This window comes from Python bivittatus, unplaced genomic scaffold, assembly GCF_059951505.1.
Source record: "Python bivittatus isolate LINGU-HERP-01145 unplaced genomic scaffold, Pbiv_v1 ctg000610_np1212, whole genome shotgun sequence".
NCBI classification, from domain to species: domain Eukaryota; kingdom Metazoa; phylum Chordata; class Lepidosauria; order Squamata; family Pythonidae; genus Python; species Python bivittatus.
The window spans coordinates 43,438,261-43,459,261 of NW_028277088.1; positions in this window are offsets into that span (position 1 = coordinate 43,438,261).

A 21,001-nucleotide genomic window follows, 5' to 3' on the forward strand; every position below is an offset into this window, starting at 1 on the left:
GGTAAGACTTCCTATCTTTAGGGCTGGGCCACTGTTCATTTTTATATTCTAAACTGTACTTGGTGTTAAATCAGAGAAAGGATGCTCACCATTTTGTGCATGTGCCTTCCAGTCAGTCTTGACTCCTAGCGACTGTCTGGATTAGCCCCTACATTTTCTTGGCAAGGTTTTCAGAAGTGGTTTGCCCTTGCTTCCTTCCTAGGACTGAGAAAGAATAACTGGCCCAAGGTCACCCAGCTGGCTTCGTGCCTAAGGCAGGACTAGAAGTCATAGTCTCCCAGTTTCTAGCCTAGTGCCTGTAACCACTACACCAAATTAGCTCTCAGTTTTTGCCTCCCCAATTTTTAAAAAACTCTTGTTCACTTAAAATATTGGCAAAAACAAGTTCTGCGCATCTCAAGCACATTAACAATATGTGATTTCCAGTTTATTTTGCCATAATAAAACTATAATTTTATTTATTTATTCTATTTCTATAGCCACCCATCTCAAACCAGTAGCTCTGGGAGGCTATGTAAATTGAATGAATGAATGAATGAATGAATGAATGAATGAATGAATGAATGAATGAATAAGCAAGCAAGCTTTTGTAATTACTTTGGGTCTCAGCATGTTCTGAAAGCAAGTCTTTATCAGCATGACAGTCTGCGGGTGTCTTCCTGTCAGACATGAGTTATATTTTCTCTCTTTACATGAAGAGTTTCATTTTGTATTAAAATTCCAAGTGTCACACTTCACATGATTTTTTAGCTGTGGCTTGCAATTTTTCCTCTGAATGAATGTGTCAATCTGGTGAGATATATCTACATCAGTGGTTCTCAACTTGGCAACTTTAAGGTGTGTGGACTTCAACTCCCAGAATTCTCCAGCCAGCATTCTGGCTGGGGAATTCTGGAAGTTGAAGTCCATACTTCTTAAAATTGCCAAGGTTGAGAAGCCCTGATCTACATTATACTTTCTGTTATCGTGATGTTTCTCAGCCTTAGCAACTTTAAGATGTGTGGACATCAACTCCCAGCTGGCTGAGGAATTCTCAGAGTTGAAGTCCAAGCTGGCTGGGAAATTCTAGGAGTTGACGTCCTCACATCTTAAAGTTGTCAAGACTGAGAAACACTGTGTTAGTGGATGCAGGCGCTGTGTGCCAACAGGAATAGAGTCAAAATGGGACATAGAGGAAAACCAGCAGCATCTGCAAGGGAATGATGAAGTTTACAGAAGCAGAAATGAAAACGTTAAGGGGAAAAAAACCAAAACAGCCGAATGTTAGGTTTCTATTAGAAATTTCTGTTAGAAAAGGAAAACAGGGTATTATAAAAAGGGGGTAGTAAATGCTTCCCTGGTGGGAGCGATGGCTGGTTGGGAGAAAATCAGAAGATGCAGGACCAGGAGTGTTTCAGCTCGGAAAACAACTACAGTCAATGATAGTTGCAAGTCCCACTTGCTAAGTTGGGGCTCTTCCTCACAATGCTTTTCTCACGCTTCAGTCAAGAGAAGAGAATGACGATATAAAAAGTGCTACCTCTACAGCCTATTTTTACTGTGCTTCAGCATGAAGGCTGGTCACAGTCGTCCTGCCCCAATGTAATGTGGGGTACTTTGAGAGCACAGTTGGTGGATTCCTGCTGTCCTTCCCACTACAAACCAGTAGCATCTGTCAGTGGGGGGAAAAAAGCCACTAGTTGCTCACCAGAACATGTGGCAAAACAGGATTGAGTCCTTGAACCAACATTTGAATATTTATTTTGCCTGATTTTTTATTATATATTGTATGGTTATTATGGCAAAAAGATAGACTTCCTGAAGAATGGAGCATCAGACGAGCTTGATGGCATTTTGTTCGAATGAAGTTAGGGAGAACTGGCCTGCAGTGGGGTTCTGGGCTCAACTTCGCTACCCCCACATTGGGACTTGCTCCCAAGTAACCAGGGTTATAAAAGATCGTAGACACTTAATGCTGCCTTGATTTTCAGATTTTCTCTCATGTTGGAGTCCCAAAATTAGTGAACTATTAAGGAAGCCAAATTTGGGGAAGGTACGCTCAGATTCTCTTTCTCTTTAAAACAAACAAGCAGTATTTTGAGTTATATGATGGAATAATTCAGTTTCGGTCCAATATGAAGTTTGAGATCTAGGGTGATCCAGGTGAAATTTCTTTCTGCCCTGCCCTCTGTACACATATACAGTAAAGCTGCCACTCTGGGATGGCACTTACTTCAGAGTGGCTCCCCTGAAATAATTCTTCCTTTCTCCAGTTTTCTTGTCACTTTCAGAAAACTATGGGAAGAACTGAGTATGAGACCCAACATATTTAAAAACAGGATTTAGAGTTTGTTGAGGGCTTTTTTTCTGTTTAGACATTCATTTTTCAATTGAATTTTATATATGGGGCAAAATCTAGTCATAAGAATATCAGTCTCCTGATCTCCTGGAAGACATTCATATTCCCATCCCAGGTATGCTGCCTTGTGCTTCTCTCTGAGAAATACTCCAATAAAACTAAGTATTCATGCACCATGGGGGAGAGATATGCATTATGAACCTTCCGGAGCCTTTTAAGGGGCAATTTTTAAATTATTTTTGTATAATGATGGGAATATCAATTTCCTAGATTTGGTCTTCCATGAAATCAGTATTTCCATGTCAACACCACCCCAAAAGAAAATGAAATAAGTTGTGCAAGTGAGGTAGTCTATGTAGAAAATATAGAGGGTGACCTTGACAGAGAGAGGGAAGATCTGTTACCAAGGCAACAAACAGATAAACATGGCTTAAACCCATACAAAGAGAGTGTTTTACAAAAACAGGCATCCCCTAAGAAGATAAAAAGCACATTCAGACTTGCAAGATTTTGCAAATATAGCCATTCTAATAGTTAGGCCTATGTGGCATCTGTTCCTTGGTCCAGGCTACCTTGTAGGGCTGACAATCAGTCTCTTTTACAGCCACAGCCAGAATTACCACAGAGGAACAGTACTCTGTGTCGAGATGGGAAAGGATGTCCCCTAACATATCTGCTGGTCTAATTGGAGCTGAGAAGTCTGCTGTCACTGACCATGTCATCCCAAGGTTCCTTCTCTAAGCACTCTAGATTATCCATTTGGGAAGTTTGGGGTCAGGATAAGAGGGAAAACAGAGTCACCAGGGTGAGATGGGCACCATATAAACTGAATAATAAATAAGCAAATATCCTCTACAAGCAGTTAATGGGGCATTTTGGTTCTCTGGCATTGAGGATATAGATATGAGTCCTATAAAGCATAATGGTATTTTGCAGCCGAATATAGGAATTTAAAGATTTTTTTAAAGACCTTTCTCATAAAAAAATACTCAAGATAGTGAATGGTCGAAACAACTTATTAAAACAAAAACATGCAACACAGCATTAAAAGAGAGCAGAGTTACTAGATAAAACATTTCAATTAACCTACTAGGAAGATTACAATTAACACCTTGTCATGCCAAATGTTTGCTGATGGAGGCAGAGAGTGGGCAAGAAGACCTGAATTAATGGAAGCCATTTGAGAATCAGCTAGGATAGTCTCCTTTTAGGGAATTGTATTTAGACCTGGCTTCTCAGTTTATAAAACGTGAGGCAATGAAGATATTTCATATTTATATGAAAAGAACTGGTCCTTATTTTTGCTAATTAAGACCCAGTCATCTCTCAGTGCAATGCCCACCAAAACTGTGGGTTCTCAGATTAATTAAACAGGATACAGTTAGTTCTCAATTTACGACCATTCATTTAGTGACTGTTCAAAGTTACAATGGTGCTGGAAAAAGTGACTTATGACCAGTCCTCACACTTACAACTGTTGCAGTGTCCCAATGGTCACATGATCAAAATTTGGGAACTTGGCAACCAGCATGCATTTACAATGGTTACAGCATCCAGGGTCACATGATTGCCATCTGTGACCTTCCCAGCCAGCTTCTGACAAGCAAAATCAATGGGGAACCATGTCATTCACTTAACGACCATGTGATTAGCTTAACCATGTGAGTCACTTAATGACCACAGTGATTCATGTAATGACCACTGCAAAAATGTCGTAAAATTGGGTGTGGTCATGTGATGTCTTGCTTAATGAACACATCACTTAACAACAAATGTTCTGGTCCCTATTGTGGTCATAAGTTGAGGGCTACCTGTACATTTCTCAAGCTGTACTGAAAACTGAACTTGGCAAATTCATACTTTGTTAGCAGACTTTAAAAAAAAGTAACATTTCAGAAACACGTTTATGCTTCAGAGTAGCAGCTCTTAATTGCCTCAATGTCCCCTTCTAACCTCTATGGAAACTTCTGCAATTCTTAGTGTCTGACACTAGAGAAGGGGAAAATGGAAAGGTTCAGGAGGCAGTCCCTGGTGTGAAACTCTGAATTTACAGGATTTCAAGCCTTCCCATATTCCTGACATAAGATGAATATTAATGGCAGGGAAATGGATGAAATAAGTTAGGTACAGAAAGCCCAATAAGGAAAAAGCAAGCAGACAATATAGATGACTTTTCTCTGTAGACAAGCCTGCAGGGCACTGGATGAGCGGACAGCATTTCAATTCAGCAGTTGGGAAAGACCCAAATCAAATAAGAAATAGGAGTCTGGCTCCTGAGATCCAACCCATTTGTGTTTTACTATATAATAGAGGTAATTAATTCCTTTCTATGAAATTCCCATTCTGAACTAGGAAGCACACAGAAGGGTTTCTTGGGTTTCAGGAAGAGTTGCTATTAGATTTGCACTGGAATGGAGCGATCAAGACATGAAGAAATGAGCAACAGTCATTCTCTTTTGTTTTGCTTTTTTAACCATGAGCCTGCTTCATCCCTTTGCCTTCTTATAGTCCCTTATATGAATGCACACAATTACACCAGCCTTCCTCAATCTGGTACTATTTAAGATATTGGACTATAAGTCCCATTTCCCAGGATAAAGGGCACATAGTCCAATGCCTCTGAAAGGTGTCAGACTGTGGAAAACCAGCATGATCTCTCTGTAGTAACATAAAAGGCAGAAGTGAAAAAGGTGGAAACTACAAGTTTGCTCTTTTTTCTGCATTTCAGTGGCACAGAACAGTTTGGTCACACAAGAAAGCCTTCAATTTCTCAGTTCTGTGACTCCCATCCTTCATAATTTTGTCTTTTCCGAAGTGAAGCAATCTAGTCAGGACATTATATGTATGCATTTTTCTCCCTGTACTTACATGGTGTAAAAATATAGAAGCTCAGTTGGAGCAGTGACTGTCTAAATTCCTATAAATAGTTCAAACCAAGGAACCTCACATACTCTCTGCATTTTTATCCTTATATTGTCACACAGTCTTATATATTAAAGGGGAAGATTAATATATAATAATGAAACTTTGCAAAATGAAGTTAAGTAAAGAGTCTGTGGAGGAATCTATCTGACCAGAAGATTGTATTTTTGCAAAACAACCATCTAAAGCCTCATCTAAGTATTGATAAAGTAAAAATAAATAAATAAAATTTCAGATTATTACCACTACTTTGACTTTGTACCCACTCCAAAGTCTCAGCTCCAAATGGGGAACTAGAGCTTAATCTTTATGCAAATTGAGGAACAACCTGAGGTTACGAGCTGATTGCATTTTTTAATGACGAAGAAAGAGATTCTTTTGTTCGTTTATGTCTGTCTGCTGATTAAAAGGAAGACTAGACAAAATGCAGTTCTTTAATCAGCAGTACAAAAGTTCATTTGGAAGCCATGTCTCTGAATGATGTATAAACAAGTTAAAAACAGAATGCAAATTGGAACTGAGCAATACTTTCAAATCAGTATATGCATCTTTTAAATTACCAGAACATTTTTTCTTGGACAAAGATATTACAATTGCATAAGTACACACATATCATCTTCCCATAGATATAAAACAGTGAGACATCTTGTTTTTCATTTTGTTGAGTCCACTGAAATGTTTGAAACCATTCTAATTTTCATATAAATGTCTCTGATTTAATTTCTTTTATATTTATAAAAGATATTAAAACATCTATATTGTCTATGTTGGAATATTATGTTGCTAATCCCAAATTCAAATAAGTATATTATTTTAAAACTACATTGACTGAGAAACTAGCAAGGGATGGAGGGAGGAAGAGAGGAAGAGAGATGCAGCATGTTATTCACGATTTCTTAGAAGCATCTGAAAAGGTGGGTATACATGCTTACCATGTGGAGTAGCAGACATTGAAGAAAGTAGTTATTTGGATCTGTGCAGTCAAAGTTGAGGGAACCCAGGTCCTGCTTCCTACTAGTTCTTCCTACTAGTTAGCAATCCTATATTTGAATGCAGATTGACACATCTACTTCACTTCTCCCATATTATTCAATGCTTCCACTTGGTATGGGCATTGCCTTGTCCTGTACCGAGCAATGACAGCCACATGCTTTTCTGGCATGCCACTATTTGATGTCCCTAGCTGCATGCACAACCAGCAGTGTTTAGTTTAGTTTATTGATTAGTCCAATGACCATATCAAACGCAGCACCAGCAGTGGAAACCATTCCTAATGACCCAAAATATTTATCGTAAAATTGCCTCGACTTAAAAAGAAGAGTTTAGCTAGTATGAAGCAAATTATATTCCTGTGTGGTGGGGAGAGAATCTCAGCTTGATGTTATAACAAACATAATTATAAGCACCCCAGGAAAGGACATTGGAATGAGCTGTTCATGATAATAAAGGCTTCAGTTTTATTAGTTCAACAGAATTATTTCTGAGCATTGCATTATCAGTCTCTGTTGAATAGTCTTAACTTGCATTACTGGAAAAATACTTCATGCTGCTGTCTGAATTAGTCTCCTGAAAATTGCCCCTTCCTCTTGCATAGGGCCTTTTCTTACAACATTGGAAATTAGAGTTTTCATCATTTTTAGCAGCCAATCATATGGTCATCGTGGACTGTCAAGAGCACATCTTCAGCATCTTCAATGTACTGATATGGAGGTGTAAAATTACATAATCTTTGAAAATTATAAAACGATTTTCCATCAAGATATTTCTTAATAAAGCAATCAAACTCTTTTAAGTTCGGGGTGGGTAGAAAACCTATGCCCACTGACACCACCAATCTGGGCAAAGTGCTGCTACTGATATATCAGTAGCTGTATATATCTAAACTACAGGATATACTCCTTGTCTCCAATGCTGGTTCAAGACAGCCATCATGGGCAAGGATATTCGTGCAAGGGCTGCAATGCACAATGCTTCAGTTACAGGTAGTCCTTGTTTAGCAACCACAATTGGGACCAGCAACTCAGTTGTTAAATAAAGTGGTCACTAAGTGAAAATGTGACTGTGTTTAAGATCTTACTTCAGCTTTCTTTTGCTTTACAGACCTGCAAAGATCATAAATGCAAGGATTGGTTGGAAAGTTACTTTTTCATCACCATCATAAGTGTGCATGGTCACTATACAAGGCAGTCACTAAACAAGGACTACCTGTATAAGAAACCCCTCTATGTTCCTTTAAAACACTGAATCAGACCTGGAAACAGATATTGTCAGTCCTTTGAGGTAGGCCAGGTCAAGAAACAAGACACTGCAGGGATTCTAGGAATGCTACTTTATTGTTGAAGGGCATAATAACAGAATCTTGAAAGCCTGGTCACGTTTCACTTTGTATCATCTTAATCATGGAGGATTATTTTTAGTTTTTTTCTCATACTCCTTCTATCTCTAGACTTTGTAATCTCTCATCCAAGTCGCTCCATAATAACCTACTCCTTCCTTCTCCCCGTAACAACTCTCTCATGCTCTCCCCAGGATCAGCTCTAAATTTTTTTACAGATGTGAAGTCAAAGGAATGGATTGTCTAGAAACAGTGGCCTGAAGATGGGATAGCAGTAGTGAGAAGTAACAGCTATGCCATTTTATTTCTGGTTGATAGATAATGCATCGCAACCATTATAACGTATCCATACGCACTGTTCTTTAATGAAAAGCTGATTCTTTTTTCTTCAGTTTGATACAATAGCACATACCATATTTGGAGGTTTTTCAAATTGTTAATGGGTTCCATGAGAAACTAGGGGGGAAAAGTGAACTCAAACACAAGCAAATTTTTATCACTAGAGTTTTGCCTATTGATCAGGGGTTCTGGGAATGTTTTTTAAAGAGATTCCATGATCTGAATTTTTTTTAAAAACCCTGCCATATTTCTTCATGGATTGTAATTTAAATGAACTCAATAAAAAAGTAATGTTGTCCTACATTCCCAAGAAGAAGCTCATGAGATAACTCCTGATGTATCTGCAATACGTTAATCTCCAATGGTTGAACTGGGAACTACAAATGATTAAACAGCAGCAGGGCTGGCATCAAACATCGGAGAGCCCCACTTTCTCCTCATCAGCCTGCTGCCTTGTCTCACTTGCTCTTCCTCTTCTTCTTGCCACTATATGAAAGAGCTTCTCCAGGACTTGATGGCATCAATGGTGCTGCTAGGACTGGACCTTGCACTGTAGGTCCAAGGCCCCACAGTTTAGGAAGACCAGACAGGCAGTAAAAATAGCAAATTGATTGAGATCTGTAAATGCAGGTAATAAGGAAGGTGGCACTAACATTGTACTTCCTTTCCTTTTTGAGCTGAATAGAAGAAGTTTTTCATTACCCCTGGATTGGGTTGGAACACTGACTGAATGATGTTCTTTGCACCTTCTGTTAGCTGGAAGGGGCATTAATGGGCTCATGATGCTCCTGGCATTTTCAGACCAACAGAAACTATAGTGATCACAAGTTGCAGTGAGCATTATGGAGCAGAAACAGCATGGTATGTTGAAGAATATAGCTATTTAATTTGTGATATTTGTTCTGTGCTTAGAGTTTGGTTTTCATGGTGACTATTTGGGAGGCGACAAAAAGATCAATATAAATGTAATCCATATTGGGACTGCACATTTTCAACAGATTTTCAATTATTAATTCACTTGTCAGTTCCTTTAACAATTTTTTAAAAATTCATTGGAAAGTCTGCCAGTCTGTCACTAACAGCTCGCCCTAATATGTAAAGCTTCTGTGTGCGGCCTTTCTAAAACTGTGCAAATTTTTTAAATATAATTTTTATTGAAGGAGAATTTTATACAAGATTTAAAAACCACAGAAACTTAAACAGAAAAACAGAAAACAGAAAAAATGCAAAAGGATAAAAGAAAAAGTGAGGGACAGCAAAAGACAAAGAAAAAAAGAAAAAAAATCTAAAGAAGCAACTACCAATCTTCTTTGCAGCAGTTATAATGGTTACCATCTCAACCCTCCCAAATTACATATCTTGGTTCCCTTCTTCCCATAAACAACCCCTTTTTAATCAGTAAATCCAGAAATCATGAGTTCATTTTTATCCATTTTCAGCAAAAAATCCATAAAGGGTTTCTAGTCTTTTATGAAAGTATAAAAATATGCAAATTTTAATGTAAATTGTTCTAATAATTTTTTTAACATAATTTGCTCAGTGTATGTTTTTTAAAGTGTTTCTAGACACAGGATTTTTTTAACATAGATTACTACTTCTAATATATGCTTTTTTAAAAATGCAAACTATATTAATACATGGAGGTTATCTCATATCTCAAATTTACTATTTTGCAGGTACATTCTCTACTGATAATTTTTTCTCTTCTTTTTTAGGTTAAAAAAAAAACAGAAAATAGCAAGGCTTTTGGACTTCTTTTATTTACTATATACTAAATAAAGAGTCTTGATTAGGAAATTCTCTTCCACAATGCCTTAGTTATTAGGCTTCCATCAAGCCACATCTAAAATATTCAATAGAATTAGAAAAAAATAATGAAAAAGTAGGGAAGAAAAGCTGAGCCATAAAAGAGACATTTCCCCCTTGTTTAGACTGCTAGTGAAGATGATTGGATTAGCAAATGGTTGAGGTAGGGAAGCAGGAGCCCTTGAAAAGATCTTGACTACATCTTCAAATGCATGGCCAGAAGAGATGATGTTGATAATATTCTTGATCTTTTTTCTTTTGCCTTTCTGAGTATTCAGCACTATAATTATGACTCAAGTAAATCAAGACAGCTGCCATGCTTCATTAGGCTACAGTGTAAAAATCTGGACTGAAATCAAAAACAAAAAAAACTGGATTGAAACCAAAACATCCCCTGTATGATCATTGTTCATTATGGGAATACCAATGCACATTGTGAGGCAAGCATGAAATATAAACTGCACAAAGAGATTCTTGTTTATTCAGAAGTACAGTCCACCATGTTAGATCTGATACTGTCAGTCTCTGGGGAGGGGGAGTGTTACAAAATGTTAGAGGTATTAAATAGTAAAGCAACCTGATGCATTTGAAGTCTTGGTGCTTTTTAACATTTAGTTCAGCTCGTAGGTGGCCACTGTATTGCATAAAACGCTATGTAAGCTTCAGCTCAGCTATCCATCACTACATCTTGCAGCATCCATCAAATCTTACAGATCATTGCCAGAAGCTTCTAGTATTTCAGAGCCAACAAGAATTTCATTTTACTAAGGCTGAAAAAGAGAATCCCAACTGTATCAGGTCATGCATCTCACCATACTTAAAATCCTATTTGGCTTTTGTCCATTATGCAGTCATAATTGGAGGGAGGGAGAGAGGGCTGTTCTTATGCCCACTCTTCTGTCCTTATCAGCTGCATTACCACTAGCCACAGTCTATGCATTAGGGAAACATCAATAAAGAAAAGCCACTCCATGTGTGTAGGGGACTTCCCCTCACACCCAGTGTATTGACCTATATGAGTGGGGTTTTAAGCTGTAGGTAAAATTTTGAGATAACCCTTGTTGGAATTTTCCAGTTCATTCACTGAGGTCTCCTTTTAGCACAGCAGACATGTGTGAGTAGAACCAAGCCCATTAAGTGCCTCTTGAGACAAACACTTAAGGTCCAAAAGGACAAGTGAAATTTATCAAGGAAGTTACACGCTCTACTAGAAAGTCAAATGTCCTTGACTTAGGGAAGAGGAGAGTAAGGATATACAGTATATCTTCTGTACAGTCCTTGTAGGAAACAGGCTCAAAGGGCAAGACTAAGGGCAATTCCACACTGCAGCCTAAACTGCTTGTCTCCCATGCTGCTCCTGGCTGTTTCTTAAGCCAATTTAGAAATTCCAATCTGCATTGCATAGGGTTGGCAAAGGGCCAGGCTGGTGGTCAGTCCAATCTACAGCCACCGTAAGTCCTGATTGGTTGTTCCCCTGCTCCTTGCCCTTCCCAACTATGCAGGGAAGACAAGTCTCACTAGCTGGCTTATGTGTAGACCCGTCTACCAGTACCTGCCTTTTCCTTTTAGGGATTGTTTCTCCTCACTAGTCTCCATTGCATTTTCTTTGCACATGGATGCTTTTACACATAGCTCCCTGCATGTTTCTTTCACTTCGTTTTTACCTCTGAAATGTAAGCTGCCCAGGGTAACTGAGAGTCAGGCAGCTTCTAAATCCAATAAAATATATAAATAAATTCCTTTGACACTAACACATGCCCTCGCTATGTTTTCTTTCTTCTTCTTTTCCCCTTATTGCTACCATTGTTCTCTGATGCTACAATAATCAAAGCAATATGGAGCAGGTTGTTCTTTTGTTCTTGTTTCTCTGTGGGACCATAGAAACTTTATAACAAGGAAGAATGGATACTTCAGCTTCAGAGAAATAAAGTAGGAACATTTCTACATTACAACTTAAAGACGTTTTAAAAAGAAAAGGAAGGGAAGGGAACAGTTGTAGTTCTGTGGGCAGAGAGTGGGAAAGCAAAGGGAGCAGGCCTCATCCAACCAGGGCACCCTCTAGGAGATGTAAGGGCTGAATGGAGCAGGAGCTTCTGGGGTTGCGTACGTTTCACTGTCTTAATGGGCCATTGTTGAATTATCAAAAAAACATCAATGGACAAACAGCAGAGAACATAGCAGTCTGGCAGCCCAGGATGAAATGGCTGCAAAGGGTAAAGACCAGCCAATGGAGACAATGCAGCCAATCAAAGTTGGGGTTGCTGTTAGAATGGAATGAAGTGCTGGAGACCATCCACTAAGAAGGGCTTAAGATGGTTCAGGTCAGAAAACAGGAGTTTTGAATCAAAGCTGAAAAAACAGGTGTAAAGTCAGTTTGAAAAAGGCTGGGGATTCAAGGAAGTCCATTCCTACACTCAGGAACTGGTTCACGCAGAAAGTGTAGATCTGCCCTATCAGTCTTTCAATAATGGAAGGCAGAATAGAGACAACATGCATTAGAACATGTATGATCATAAGCTCTCTGGGGGAGATGGGTAGCATATAAATTAAACAAACATGAGAACAACAAAGCAGTCCCTTACTTCCTATCTCTGCTCCTAACAATCAGAGTGGTCAATAGGGGAAAAAGTGTAAAGAATGGATGCTTCTGAGCTACATCTCCAGTATAAGTTCCAGGAGAAGCTGGCATACATAAAGCAATTTCTCACTGAAAATGTTGATAATGAGGGGTGGACCTGATATGACCTGCTGTGTCATGAGCACATAACAAGATGGAAAATGATAGTGCAGTACGATTTAGCTATTCTAACTCCTCCCCTTCCATTTTTTATGGCCCATCAGTGCAGGTATCCACATCGCAGTAAGCCATAATGCAGTTTGGGTTTGTTGTACAAAACCCATTATTGTGGTACCTAAACATGGTTTACGGCTTAACACATTTTGTAAACCTAGCTAATTAGGCTTGATTCAATACAGTACATTGTGATCTAGCTAATGATGCTTAACTCTATTTCCCCTTGAAACAAACAAACAAACAAAAAAGATGACATTCTTACATTTCTGTCAGAAGCTATAAGTGTAAACAGTGCTTAAGATTAGAGATTTTAGGATGGAGGAATTTTATTAATTTTATTTCAGTTTAGCCTGGTATAATTTTTAGAATTTTTAATTCTGAAATATATAGGAAATGCATATTGATAATAAAATGAATGTGGAGCCCAGAAATATTTATGCAATTTTTAACAACTTCTCTTAGATTAATATAGAAATAGTCTCATGAAAATTTGTGTACACTAGCACAGCCTATAAATGATTAATTCTCTTACACAATGAGAAATTGATTTTTTTCAATGGTAATTTATTTATTTGAGGTCCATTGGACATTGTGAAATCATCATACATGAATATTTTTGGATCATACATTATTCCACTGATTACCATAAGGTATCTTCTCTTTTTTCTGATTTATGGAATAATTCCTCTGGATGAGAGGTGCAGTCATCTTCATAAAATCTGACAGTATAAGGATTTTGATATGTGTTTATGTTTGCAGTGCTGCAAACTGCAATGCTACCTACAATTGTAAATAATTGACAATATTTTCATCTAATCAGTCATAGTCTCATTAAACTTCATATTGTTCAGCATATCAAAATTTGAGTGAAATTCTGCCTGCCTGATACAATATTTTTCCCTCAAGAGATTAAAGGAAAATAGTTAGTAACTAGCAAAATTGAAACAAACAGGAAAAAAAAAATCACTGCCAACCATAAATCAAGAATAAAAGTGAGATACCCAAAGTTAATAAATCTTAAATCTAAATTATTTCAGAGGTAGATGTTTAAGCGTAGGCATCAATTCTGCTGTAAACAATGAGATTTTATTTTGTTTAACATTGGATACATAATGCCCAATGTCATTACTATCAGATCAATAGCAATAAATCAAATCTACCTGAAGGACTGCCTTGCCCCCACGATCTCTACCCGTCCCACCCGATCTCACAGAGAGGGCATGCTTCGGATCCTCGTGGTAAAAGAACTTCGATTAGTGGGGTCCAGAAGGCGGGCCTTCTCTGCTGTGGCCCCTGCCCTTTGGAACATCTTTCCCCCGGAGTTGAGACAGGCCCCCTCACTCCAGGCCTTTTGGAGGGACTTGAAGACCTGGCTCTGCCATCTGGCCTGGGGCAGGGAGGGAGGATATCAGAAGTGGGGTTGGCTGGCCCCTTAGTGGTATGCTGTGCCCCCAACAACCTCTTGGATTTTTTAGTTGTTTATTTTTCTAATGTTTGGTTTTATAACTTTTAATGGTATTTATGTTTTTTAGTGTGTTGTAAGCCGCCCAGAGTCCCCCATTGTGGGGAGATGGGCGGGGACAAATTAAATAAATAAATAAATAAATAAATAAATAAATAAATCAAATCAATAGCCAGTCAATATCCACAATACATTTTAAGAGAAAATTATATGCCTTTTGAAAACCTAATTTTGGCTTATTCACAGAAGGTTCTGGCAGCATACTACAGAGATGTCTTAATTCATGTATCTTCAGTAATGACTAAATTGATTCCTGTAAAGCTATATTTAATTTTGAATGTATCAGCACAAAATTCCAGTATATACTATTTGGCAGGGGTTTTTTTAATGTTACCTTTTTATCATATTGCTCAATCACCTTCTGAAGCAATTCAGAAGATAGCATACTAGTGCAAGCTTTTCAAAAGTGTTTCTTTTTCACTATCATCCTTCCTAACTAGGTGTCCTCCATGTATATTAAACTACAATTCCCCAAATTTCCAATCAGCATAGCTATTGGAATTCTAAGCATTTTTATCCCTTAAATTTTGGAACATTAAGTTGGGAAATGCTAGATTATGCTCTAAAAATCTCATATAAACCTAATAAAGGCACAATAAGAGGGAGTCTAATCAATAGATTAACTGAGGTCAGCCCCATAAAATCAATTAAGAGAAACATTTTTCAGGAATGCGATTAAATTGTGCCTCATAAAAATTACTGACTAAAAGTTTCTAGTTGCTTTTATATTTTGATATACAGTTTTAGATTTCCAATCCATACAGCTATATCTTTGCCTGTAATAAAAGAAAATGAACTGTTATAAAGATAATGAAAGACTACATGCCTGAAGTCAATTTAAGATGGCAACCAGCCATACTTCAGTAGTATAATATGCAAAATGATTAGTTTACACTAAACAATAAATCATGATACACTGTACCCTTTTGTTGGTAGGTAATTTCAAATATCAGAGCCAACTTGCAGAGTTATCATGATCCTAATCCCCAGAAGCCCCTATCCACTGGGGAGGGGTATGGCTCAGTATCAAACACATTCTTTGCATGCAAAAGATATATTAGCTTTAATACCTGATTTCTCCAACTTACAATATTAAAAACAGTAATAAGTAATATAAAAGATTCCTGCCAGTGACCCTGGAGACTCATTACTGATTATTAGACACTAAATGGACCACCTTATGTGTATGGATCATAATAAAAATGTATGTATGTGCATACCAACTAGCTGGTGGCACATGGTAAACACAAAGCTGATTTGCAAGGTAATCTCTAGATTAGAAATCCTGGCTTGTACAGAATAGTGGGAGCATGCTTGAGGTAAAACTGGCCTTTGGTTGTTCCTCTGGTATACTAATCAAAAATGTGCCCAAATGGATCAGCATATTGTCAGTATCATTAGTAGGGAATGTTTTATATGGCATGGATACAACTAAGACTGTTAGCCTTCTCTATCTTACTAAAAAGCATTATGTGAAAACTTCAATTGACCAAAGCCATAATGGCGAGCAGAGAGCAGTATCCATGGTCCCATCTGGTGATGAACATGGCAGGTGGAAGAGGAGTATATGGTAAAGAGTAACTAAGTAATGAGATGAAAGAAAGAAAAATAGATATGGTGTGAAAGTAAGAAAAAGGGGAAAGATATAGCAGATCTGAATATTGTTGTGAACATCTACCTATTATGTGCGTATGTGTGTGGGGTGTGTGTTAAAAGATGCCTCTATTAGTGTTGTGGAGAGTAAAAGGCATCAGATGTCTTTTCACTTTCAGAAAGATTCAGCTAGCAACATCCAAGACTGTGAAGTTTCTCTGGTATGAAAACCACAGTGCAAATTGCACTATAAATACAGCATTTGCAACATTAGCTAGCTTACTACCAAAGATTTAGTAACTTGCTAAACTGATTTTAATTTTGGTTTTATATTTGTACATCATGTTAAATTATGAGTTGGGCAGCCTTATAAATTCTAAAAATTAAAAAAAATACATTGTGGTATTACAATGTACAGTATTCATATTATATAGGTTGGTTTGCTTTAAGACACAATGGCATCCTACTATTAATAATGTATAATATAGTATAGGTTTACACCTTCCACAAGATTCCAAATCAGTGCTTCAGAAAATAGGCCAATTCAGCCAGATCAGATACAGTCTATTTAGCTGTTATCCAAAAATACTCCAGAAGGGAGGGTTGTACCGTCTTATATTGTAAGTAGATCTTCATACAGTCTATTTCAATTTAAAGTATTTCAAAATAAATTCACAATAGAAAAGAGATTTTCAGCATATTCACATTGCACCCTTAAGCTACTGCTCTTGCACACTGCTGCTGGCTGGATAAGGCAATTTAAGAGAATCTTGTCTGGACTGAAACAGTTTGGCAACTGCTTACAAGGTATTCAGTCTGACAGCAGGCTACCACATCCTCCCAATGGATAAGTCCCCTGCAACTATGCCCTTTTACCTTTCTGTTCCAGGAAAGCAATTGCTTTTTTTCCAGCAGGCAGTACTTACTGGACATATATATTTTATATGTATGGATATATGACTGTATCTATGTATGCACACACATGCACACTACATATATATAAATTCAAATATATATATATTTGTTACGACCGGTGGTCAAAACAATAAATACATTGATTGATACAGACACACGCACATATATATTTTGTATATATTTTGATATATATAGACACACGCACAGAAATATATATTTTGTATATATTTGTACATGTATGTATTTTTTTATATATATACACATATATACACATAACACAAATATATATTTTGTATCTATATTTGTGTGTGTGTGTGTATATATATTTGAATTTTTGAATTTATATATATTTGAGTTTATATATGCAAAGTTAAACTATTAACATACAAAAATGCAGGCACAACAATCATCTTTAAAATAAGTTCCTTTTATCTCACGTGATTGCCAATGATCAAATACAGTGGTACCTCTAGTTATGAACGCCCCTACTTACGAATTTTTCAAGATATGACCAGCTCCGGCCCCAAAAAATTACCTTGACTTGCGAACTCGTCTCGATTTGTGAACCGGATCTGCGGCCATTTTCCGCCCGTTCCACGTGGTCCGCGGCCATTTTCCGCCCGTTCCACATAGTCCGCGGCCATTTTCCCCCTGTGCCACGTGGTCCGCGGCCATTTTCCCGCCCGTGCCACGTGGTCCGCGGCCATTTTCCGCCTGTTCCACGGCCATTTTTCCACCCGTTCCACGTGGTCCGCAGCCATTTTTCTGCCCCCGACACGTGGTCCGCGGCCATTTTTCCGCCCTGTCGCGTGGTCCGCAGCCGTTTTTCCGCCCCTGACACGTGGTCCGCAGACACCAGAACAGATTAACGGTAATTACATCGAACCTTATGGGAAAATTTGCCTCGTGTTGCGACCAATTCGAGTTGCAACCAGAGTCACGGAATGGATTAAATTCGTAACTTGAGGTTCCACTGTAGTGGGTTAATCTTTCCTCATCATTATCTTAAGTTATTGTTTTTGTTTGAAAAATATGCCTATTCACATAGAAGCTCCATTTATAATTGGTAAAATGTTCTATTCCCGAAAATGAGCCATCAATGAACTGTTCCACATCTTGTTAATGACTACAGGAAAATATTTACACTTAATACTGTTCTTCTGGAATTATAGTTGTGAAGCATACTCCCACGTTATCACTTAACTTCAATAGTTGGCGATGAGAAAAAAACAATGGAAGCTTGTCTATATGGATTTGTTAAGAGGTGTCTGGATGTATGGACTGTTGGGGTTCTGATGAAATGTTAATACACAAACCCTGAGGAGGAGAGAGGATTCATTCCTACCTCGTGGAGAGCCATGAGGAGAAGAGAAGCAGGCTTGGTTGGAGCCCTGTATTTTCCAACACTGACCACATAGTACGATGGTAAACCATTTCTATCTGCCCTACATTTTTAAAGAAATGCTGAAGGTGAAGAAATTAGATAAGGTTGCAATGCTATGTTCACTTGTTCACAGGAGAAAGGTAATTAAATCCAACAGGACTTACTGTGGAGTCGACATGCATAACTTTGAGTGGTAAGAGTCGTAAACGGCTGTTTACATTTCAGTAAACCACGCTGAGTTTCTTCCTGAGGAATGTGAACAATCTGCACGTGATGCACTTTCTGTTTTTGATTGCTTAGCACAAGATCATGGCAAACATACTCCTTTTCTAGTTTTTGTTGTTGTTGTTGTTCTTCAGTTACTTATGATACTGTTTTTTTTCTGTAATCTTCCCTTGTCATTATACGAGTCCAGCTCATAGAAAAGCTATGTTCCTTTTCAGGACCTTCGATATCACTAAGGTATGTTTTTAGAATTGCGGCTATGAAATTAATCAGTGACTTTTCTAAAAAGCTGCTTCCTTCAGTGAAGATATAAGGACCAGAAAGTCTAGCTTCAATGCTGTTTTGCTTGTCAAAACACTGAATGCCTCTAGTAAAGCTACTGGCCCATAACTAGTGGAATCTGCAAAGTTTTTGAAAATAGCATTGTGGTGGAATGCATGAATTACTGTAATTCCTATCCTGGGCAAACTTCTTTTAAATCCCTGACAAGGTGGCAGCAGAACAACAGTAAACAAAAGGGGGTAGCTGGAAGACAGATTGCCTTAATGGGGTGAGAAGGGTGCCGGTAGGAGAAACGTGAATGGGGAAGGAAGATTGAAAGGGAGCACAGGTGGAGAGGGCAGCCACAGAGAAAAGCAGCTGCAGAGCCGACAAAGGCTGAAGTTCACCTCTTGGCTGTGTTCCACACTTAACCAGATCAATAAAAGACTTAGTGGTTGTATTCACACACGAGATGCTGAGCTTGCTTAGTTTTAGCTTTGGTTAGCTACTTGTCACTTAATATGTTAGGCAAAGCCAGAACATACAGTTAGCTTATGGCTCAAACAAACACAGAATGGGTTAATTCTTTAAGCAGGCGAAGTGTCTGTCTGTCTGTCTATCTATCTATTTTATATGGCTGCCCATCTCACCCAAGGCAATTCTGGGCGGCGTACAATAAAACCAACTATTAAAATCGAATGTAAAAACCAATTAAAACAATTAAATAATCAACATAAGTAAAAAAAGGATCGCGAGAGGGTTAATTAAGATGTCATACATGGTGCAACCCACACGTGGGCTCTCTGCTGTCAGGAGATCCCCAGGCCTGATGAGAAAAGCCACGTTTTGAGGGCTTTCCGAAAGGTCATAAGGGTTGGGACTAACCTCACCTCAGGGGGGATTCTTGTTCCAGAGGGCAGGCGCCACAGCAGAAAAGGGTCTCCTGGGTCTCATCAGATGGAACTCCTTAGTGGACAGGACTCACAACATGCCTCTCCTGCTGGACCTGTATGTATGAGCACAGCCACTGAACTGAAATGTTCAGATTGTAGCTTGCAGACAATGAACTACAGTATATATCAGTATACAACCAAATGCCTGTGTTATTTTTCAAGTGGCAGATGGATACTACACAGGCTGTGTCTTCTATGGGCACAAATGGCAGCAATTTATTTACCTTATAGGGAAATACATTTTTTTTAGCATAGAATTATCCTGAAATGAACAGGGTTGGGAATTATAATAGCCATATATTGATTTTAAAAAGTGCAGCAATTTGCTTTAAAGGACAGTCATTATCTATTATGAAGAGAGGTTCACCGTGTTAATATTACCAACTGTTCAGGCTTCTGGCCTCTACATAAATATAAAGCAGAGGAAAAAGTAATGAAACAAACCTATTCATATGGCATTTTGAATGAACTGTTCATCATAAATGAGAACCATTTCAGATGTAGGCAAATCAATATACCATATTTACTCAAAAGGAAGACCCTGCATTTAAGATGACATTCCTCACCCCGAGTAAGATTATGGAGAAAAAACCCTCAAATGCCTCCTTTACTGTATTTTACATGCCTTTCCATTTTAAAAATAAATTATTTGGGGGGGGGTCCTAGTTTTCCTTTCAGTTACATACAATATACAATACAATATAGGATACATACAGTAGCTGTAGGAAATGTATCCTATAATTCCAGTTTCTAAATTAATAAAAAAGGAAGAAGTTGAAGCAAGGTTATAAATCCAAGGAGGAAAAAAACCACTGAAAAAATGACCTTTTCCTTTTTTACTGACATTCTCTTATGTCTATGTGTCTTCTCATTTTAAATATGGTAAAATATTTTCTTCTATACCTTTATTTATTTCTAAAAACGTTCATAAATGAAGATCATACCCAGTTTATACCTTAAATCAGACTATTTTTCCTTTGGCAAGTGATAACAAAGAACTTTCTGTCTGCCTATGATCACAGGTCCAGTAGTGCAGCATTTTGCATGTAATGGAAAAGAAGCTTCCAGTCAGAACAAAGACCCATCTCCTGATGTTTGTGCCCAGATGTGGTAATTAGGTATACTGAATCTGAACCAGAACATGGAAATTCCATCTATAGCTACTACGGATAACATCTATAATTATTTTATTCAAGTAATCAAAAGTGATCATATTTTGAAGTTAAATTCAATAAGATAATCCAAAATAGTTTATATTTTCTTTCTTAGAATAAAGGCCCTTTATTTCATTGGGATTTAGTTCCATGTATGTTTGCATAGGATTGCAGTATCATATTTTTATACTTGCTCACCAACTGATACAAAAAAAGGGGGTGGGGAGTGAGAGAGATTTATTTCTAAGAATGAAGAGGGAAAGATAGCATGTCTTTATGATGAAAAAAAAATTGCAATGGTAGTGAGAAACAGTAAAAGATATATGGAATAGTAGATAAATGCTACAATTACTTTGAAAAAAATCTAATATGCTTCCTGAGCACATTAGATTAGGAGAACAATGGATTTGCCTTTAATCCTACATAAATGTTTACAAAAACATAATGTAATTTTGAGATT